The following is a 7,856-nucleotide window of genomic DNA, read 5'->3' on the forward strand; positions in this document are numbered from 1 at the left end:
GGAAGAATGGGAAATAATAAGAGTTTAGAAAAAGAAATAGAAAAGAAGAAGAAATATTCAGAGAGAAAAAGGACTGAGAATTTTTTTACAATGGCTAAAAGATAAATATCATGAGATTCAGAAAGTACAGTAAGCCATGAGCTGAATAAGTAAGTGTGACTTCAAAGTCCACTATAATGAAATTGCAAAATACTGATGCCGAAAACTTCTTAAAGCAATTAAGATTTTTTTTGGTAAGAAATATAATTAGACAGGCAGCAGATTTTTTAACAGCAACAACAGAAACCAAAAGTTAATAAGATGCTTTTCTTAAAGCACTAAGAAAAATCACTGTCAGTTTGCAATTATATATCCAGCTAAACTATTACTCAACAAGACATATAAAATTAAGGTTTTATTTGGTTTGGTCACCAAAAACTCTCGTAAAGTAATTGCTAAGTGGTTTATTTCAAGTAGAAGAAAATTGAACTAAAAAGGAAGAGATGAGCTCTAAGAGGGGAAGTTAAATTTAATCAAACATTTGTCTATAGAAGTTAATAATATTGACAGATTTTAAAGGCATAAAAGTGAAAATAAGATATTTGACAACAATAGTAGATAAAATGGGTGGGAGATGTTTGGAGCTCTGAAGATTGATAGGTGAGTAGAGATGACACTTTGTACTTTACAAAGTCAAGTATATGTATTAAAAATGTAAGGATAACATCTAAAAAGTCTGTATGTATATACAGAAATACAAGTAAGACTGATAATTACCAAATCAGTAGAATAGGAAAAGAGGAAATAAAGAAAATGGAATCAATTCCACTAAAAGTTTGGAAAAAAGAAAGCAAAGATCATATATAGCAAGGTAAATACAAAGCCCAAACTAAAGTGGCAGAAATAAACCCTAAATAAATGTAAATGAACTAAATGTATCTGTTAAAACACAGAGATTCTTAACTTGGATGAAAAAATAAAAATCTATGTGGTTTTATAAGAGAAAATATAAGGGCAAAGAAAACAAAAACAGAAAAAAAAAAAGTAGAAAAGACCTATCAGGCAAAAAAAAAAAAAAAAAGCTGAATATGGTTATATTTATGCCAAACTAAAGGGCAAAATTCATGATTATTGATAAAGATTATTATAAAAATGTGACAATTCTAGTATATATATAATATGATAGTCTCAAATAAAAAGCAAAACTTGAAGTCCCAAGAGGAACTGTCAAATTACGATCATAGTAGAAGTTTTAACACATCTGTCTCAGGGAAGTACGGCTGACTTTAAAAATTAGTGGTGAAGGCTTTTCAATAAGTCATTTTAGGAATGATAATGACAATTGTCCAAATAGTGCTTCTGGTTCCAGCTCAATGAGGTGTAGTCCTTCTTAGGCAAGCTTTCCATAGTAAACTCCTATGGGGAGGAGGGAGCAGTATTCTCTGACCTTTGCTATCACCTATGCAGGACTCCCTCTTGTGGCTGAGACCCCTATTCCAGCCTTGACTCAGGGAGGGGGTGATTTTGGCATGTGAGTGCTGTTGTTATGTAACTTGGCTACGATTTTTTCCTTCTGCTTTTTAAGTTAGTGCAAGCTAGTGTGGCCTCAAGATTCCTTGCACACAGCTGAGACAGCAGAAAGTTACATGCGTTAGTTAGGATGCAGGCTGAATGGCTGTCACAAAGACGGGGGAGAATACAGTGGCTCAGAGGAGGCTGATTATTTCTACCCCCAAAACAGTCTAGGTTCCCTGCAGGTCAGTAGCCTCAGGCAGGTAGGTGGCGCTGTTCCGTAAAATCATCCAGCTTCCTTCTATTGTGTTGCTCTAGTAGCCCCTAATGTTGTCCACTTCCTCATTCTTATGTCTGTGTTCCAACCCATGGGAAGGGCAAGCAGCTACTTTAAAAAGATGTGACCCAGAATTTGCACACATTACTCCCACTCATCTTCGTCTCCTTGGAAATCAGTCACATGGCCCCCCTGAGCTATGTGGGTGTCTGGGAAATACCATCTCCAGCCAGGCAGCCATCTTCCTTGCTCCTGTGTGTGTGTGTGTGTAATGAGGGGAGGAGGTGAGGGGAGGGGAGGTGTGTTCATTCTATTGCCAGTAGTAAGGAGATTGGACCGGATGACAGAAGAAAATAAGCAGTGTCTGCCACAGCATACAAGTTTATTTCTAATCATCACCTACTTATTACATGTGAGGGACACTGGAACCTTTCAGAATCTAAGTTTTATCACCTAGAAAACTACACCTCACAGAGTTGTTATTAATGGCAATCAAGATGAAGGGAGAGAAGATAAGGGCCAGCTGGGTGCCCTGTTAGCCCCTCACTCTGCAGTTCCTCCTCTGTATAGCACAGAGGCCTCTAGCCAGACGCACACTCCACTACAGAGCCACAGGCACCATGTTGGAGGCTGGCCCAGTCCTGCCTCTGTTCCTGGAGCCCTCTTTCCTTATCCTGATCCCCTCATTTCTCCTTCCTGCCTCTCCCCAGTGAAGGGATTCTGCAGACTGATGGACTGTCATCCAGAAGGTGGAGGCAGACCCCAGATCCCTGAGTTCTTGAAGGAAAGGGATTAATGAGCCCTCAGAGTTGACTCGGGGCTGGAACGGCCCACTGCAGAGAGAAAGGCAGGCGGCTGCAAAGCTTTGGTCATGCTGCCCCGTAGGTGACCTGTCAGGTTTTGTTTGTGACTGTTTGTGCCCAGTGGTGAAGGTCACACGCTGGGCTCCTCCTAGGAATTTGATCGTTTGCAGTCGTAAAGTGCAGGAGCTTGGATCTGTCCAAGCAGAGGGTTAAATCATAGAGTGTTTTACAAGAGCAGCTATAGGGAATGCCTTGTTTTCTCCTTATATGGCTATTTTTCTCAGTCCAGAATCCCAGGGTGTATTTTACGTGGTTGAAATACACAAATGGAGTCACGGTCTTAGCCAAACATGCTATGTGGCTTTAAAATTAACAAGCTTCTCTCTACTTCTGTACCCCAAACACACATTCACATGCACAGTTCTGTTGAGACTCTGCAAAGATACTCTCCTTTTTTTTTTAGCCAAAAAATATTTGATGGGGTGAATTTCTACAATTCCCTTGCTTTATGCATGAGAAATATTTGTTTTGAGGATAGTCATTTGCAAGCATGTGGGTAAAATCCAAGCATCAAGTTTTTAATGAGCGGCCACTCTGTGTGTAGCTAGCTCTAGGGTATAAAGACAGAATGGGGTGCCCACATTAAAATATGACAAAGCAAGATGTTTAATGAAAGTTCAAGATGACACTGGGCCAAGTAGCAGAAGGCAACACTAGGTGAGTAAGCACATGAGCTTCCTCTGCCACGGGGGCTCAGAGGAAGGAGAAATCTGTTAGATGGGTGTGTTCAGGACAGATTTCATGGAAGAAGTGGAGGTTTGAGCTAGTTGAATTTGGCCAACTAGATCAGTGGGAGTGGGGAGGCATTTAGGTGCAGGGAAAAGGCTTGAGGGAAAATGCAGAGGAAATAAACTGAAGAAGCTTTTAGAAAACAGCGAATAATCCAGTGTCTAGAGCAAATGGCTCATGTGGGAAAAAGGACACTTAGGTGGGCAAGATAGGCTGAGGCTGGGAATGTTCTGTGCAAGTCAGGCGAAGAAGCGGGGCTTTTAGTTTCATGGTAAAGGGAAGGCAGTGAAGATTTTTAGTACTTATTTTGATCTGAACCAGGTGTCTGAGTTCCAAGATTTCCAATAATTTATATTTCCAAAAGGTTTTATTTTTCTTTTAGCCTACCTTAGTGAATATCACTTAACCCAGAAAACTAGGATTGGATTAATTAAATATGATGTTCGGATATTGAAAATAAGAGAGCTTATCAAACTTTCCTTATTGGTGATTTCATAAATGAGAAATACAGAAATATGTTGAATATAGTTCTTGGCCATCCTTCTGGAACACAAACTATGAACTTAGGTTTTGCAGGGAAGAGTTGAATGACCAACTTTCATTCTTTGTGGGCAGAGGAGGAAATTTTGGAGAAAAAATTTGGCATTGGGTTCAGATCCAGAAACACCATACTTTGAGCAAGTTTGGATGAAAATGTGCATTTCAGGAGCATTTTGAAGATGAAAGCTGGCATGGGAATTATGTTCCCCAAAGCCCACTTTCTGAGTCTCATTCAGTCTTCATTTTGGTTTTCTTTCAGAGATAAAGCTGAAATTATTGTGTATATTATAATTGCAAAGAAACTGCCAGGGAGTTTTAATGACTTTCCCAGACTCGGTCAGCTAGTTTGTGGTGGAGCAAGACTCTTGCAAAGCTGGTAGGATCCAGGCATCCTCTCTGGAGTAGTAAACTGGCAGTGGGCAGGCTTCAGTGGATTAGAGGCGGAGACATACAGTCAAGGAGGCAATCAAATTAGACCAGAGAGCCTGTTGCAGCCAGGCAGGTGTGAGATGGTAACAACTGGGAATGAGGCATGAAAGAGAAAGTCCTTGTGAAGAGGATCATGAGGATTCTGGCCTGAGAGAAGAGGTCCCCATCAACCTAATAAGCAGCCTCTGGAGGCCAGGTGGCAGGGAGGGCTTCTGGGCAGGACCAGCTTCAGCAAAGACTGAACGAATGAAGTCGTTTAGTTCCCCTGGAACCTTGAGCAAATTACTTGATTTTTCTGAGCCTCAGCTTCTTCCTGTGCTAAATAAAGTGAATTGTAACTCCTGAGGAAAGTGTTAAGAGGATTAAATGAAAAGGCTGGACGAAGCATCTAGCGCAGTCTCTGGGACACATCTGAGTTCAATACAGATTTTTTGAATGGGTGCCATCAAGAACTGTCAAGCTAGCAATGCTATGGAGACCTGTGGCTTCTCTAGGGGTGAGGGGGGTGATGGGGTTTGTGTCCAAGAACAAAAGAGAAGTTCCAAGGGAAAGTGTCTTGGAGAATAACTCTCTTTTTTGTTTTTATTTCTAATAGTTCATTAAACAAGATGAGGAAAAATACACACACACCAGATAAAACTAAATGCTTCCTTCTGCTGGAGACATGCTGTAGGTGAGCAAAGTGCACCAAGGACAGTAGGTGCCCTTTTAGGCCTTTCAAGGATCATTTGAGATGATGCTATTTTCCTGCTTTAAAACCTCCTCCTAAAATATTTAGTACTAGCAGTGGGGAATGGTGAAGCCAGAGAGATTGGGGGAAAAAACAGGATACATATGGGTTCTATATAATTATTCACTATCAACATACATATTATTTGCAAATGTTTATTATAAAATCCATTGTGTAATACAACTCATTCTTACATGTTTTTGTGTTATTAATGCCATAATGTATCCTTGTCATATCTTGGATGACTTGTTAATTTATTATGACTATGACTTGTATTAGGGAGCTACATTACCAACATTTATTTGGGGTGTTGAAAAGTTATAGATAAATTAGTTTTATAAGAAAATAGAATCTTGGGGATGAGAACTGAAGCATGTAGAACAAGGCCAGTTATGAAGATGATAGCAGATTTTATAAAATCATTCTTGGAAATAAAATGTGTCCAAAAGCCTCACCACAATATTTGTTTTGCACGGTTCTTTTACACATGCATTAAGTGGGCTCAATACCAAAAAGGCCACATTTACCTGTGCCACTTCAAAGGCCAAAGGGAATCCTATTGAAGAGAGACTAGTAGGTCCCAGTGCTGGAGGAGATCTTTGGATATCAGGTGTGACTTTTTTCCTTACTTCTTTCTTGAACCTTTTCCTACAATAGTACCTGTGGAACCTATACTATCTACCCATTTCATCATAAATTTGAGGGAGATTTTAAAAAATCAAAGTACCAAATCTTAATGCAGGGACATTAGGAAGAGTAAAGATCTTGTTTGGGTTTCAAAGAACAATTCAGTGCCGTGGCATCACAGATATGTCCATTTTAGTTGCAGTGACCCTTGTTCCAGGCTCTGGAATATATGGTTAGCATAGGCAAACCCAGCCAAGGGGAGAGAGCTCAGCACTCACTAGGGAAAACAATGCCATTTATTCTGAGAATGTGCAGAAACAGCATTTGATTGGGAAGAGGCCTTCGGTCATTTATCTCTCACTTTTAAAATGATGAGATCGATGTTTCTCCCCAGTGGGCTGTCCCCCTTCTATTCAGCAACAATACACTACTTCTTTTCAAAGAGAAATATGCTTCCAATAAGGGGGAAGGGAGGCTGGGGGTGGTAGTGAAGGGGATCAAGCAACTTTCATTGAAGGATTCATTTTTGATTTAAATATTTTGTTCTAATCTCCAACTTCCTTTTTAACTTGGCAGAATGACCAAAAGAAAAACAATGTCCCTCCCTAGCCCAGTTTACAGGCTGCCAGCAGAGGATCCGGTTACTTCTTCCAAATTGTATATGTTGGGTTGTTCAATAGACTAGGTTTTTTTCTTTTTACATCTATTGCTCATGTACATAGGGTTTTCTTTTAATGGCCTGTCAAAGTGGACTTTGGTGAAAAACCACAGGAGAGAAAGAAAAAAGAATGAAAAATATAGATCAAATATAGCCAGCTATTTAATACTTTTTAAAAAAATTTTTTTTGGTTCTTTGAGTATGTTGTGGAAGGAATTCTCTGCAAGTGATACATCCTGTAACTGTAGGCAGATGTAATCCGCTGGCCGTGACACAGACAAAAATTTCCCTTCACATTGGAGACATTTGCAGCCATTTTGTTCCCTCCCACAAAGAGGAAGTGCACAGGGAGGAGGATGCTCTGGGCCCCATGCACTCCCTGCAATGCTCCAGAATTGTTTTTACAGTTCCCATGGTGCCCTGTGAACCTTGCCTTGGAAGGGAAAGAAGCCCAGGGCATTGCAGCCTGGGGTTGGAATCTGGGCTGAATCTTCTCCAAAAGCCCTTTCTCCTCCTTGCTGCCAGTTTGCCCCACTCCTTGCTTTGAGCCTAGCTTCAAACTCACCTCAAGGACACACGCTGAGATTTGAGTCTGTCCAATCCAGTCCCTGCTCTTTTTAGTGTTCTCTATAGTGTGTCTTGAGAGGTTACTGTTTGTGTTATAGTCATCTGGACTTGTACCTTTGCTTTGTAAATATGTAAAAAGCATATCTTTTCCTTATGGTGGAGAGTGCCTCTACTGGTGAGTGTAGGAATAAATTTCTCCTTACTCAGACTAGAAATAGCTCAACGCATGTCTTAATTGGGGGTCCCCAAGAAGCACACCCTGAGACAAGGATTTGAGTGCAGTAGCTCAGTTGGGAGGAATCCCAGGAGATCCTAGTAGAGGAGTGGAGAAATGAGACAGGGAAGGGAAGGAGGCTTCCAAAGGGAGTCTCATCAAGGTAGGGGCCACTAGGACAACTGGATCTTAACACAGCCCAGGAGGCTTGTCAGCCTCAGCAGTACTGATGTTTTGAGCTGATGATTCTTTGTTATGGGGGCTGTCTTGTAAATTACAGAAGGCTTTGCAGCAGCCCTGACTTCTACCTGCTAGGTGCTAATAGCACTCCCTCCTTCACTGCTGATTGTCAGAGGTTGTAACAATCAAGAACGTCTCCAGACATTGCCTAGTACTCCCGGTGGGGCAAAACCTGCCCATGGTTTAGAACCACAGGAGCAACAGGGAACTCTGGCCATGGGTACCCTGGCCGCTGTGCTCTGAGATGGTAAAGGGCACGGTTAGCCCTGGGGTGTCCACTGCATCCTCGGAGGCTGAGGAGTGAGCAGAACTGCCCGTCACTCAGCAGACAGCTGCCGGGGTGAGGCAGGACTACCTGACATAAAACCAATCGAAATACTTGTTTTCGATGACTCCTTTCTAACTCTGCAAGCTCCCATTAACCTGGTGTTCTCTCCTCCTTCACCCCCATAAAATTCCCTCTAAGAAAAGGTTAGATAAACCCAGGCTCT

At 41.3% G+C, this 7,856-nt stretch overlaps 1 long non-coding RNA gene across 1 annotated transcript in view; it reads left to right on the forward strand.

The window, feature by feature from the left end:
- LOC144579322 (uncharacterized) overlaps positions 1-6,175 on the forward strand; it is a 75,677-nt gene extending 69,502 nt beyond the window's left edge. Inside the window, exon 4 of the long non-coding RNA XR_013526675.1 lies at positions 4,925-6,175. This is a non-coding gene — a long non-coding RNA (uncharacterized LOC144579322). The remainder of the gene's footprint in view (positions 1-4,924) is intronic.
- The last annotated feature ends 1,681 nt before the right edge of the window (positions 6,176-7,856 follow it).

Source organism: Callithrix jacchus, chromosome 1, assembly GCF_049354715.1.
Source record: "Callithrix jacchus isolate 240 chromosome 1, calJac240_pri, whole genome shotgun sequence".
Classification (NCBI taxonomy): domain Eukaryota; kingdom Metazoa; phylum Chordata; class Mammalia; order Primates; family Cebidae; genus Callithrix; species Callithrix jacchus.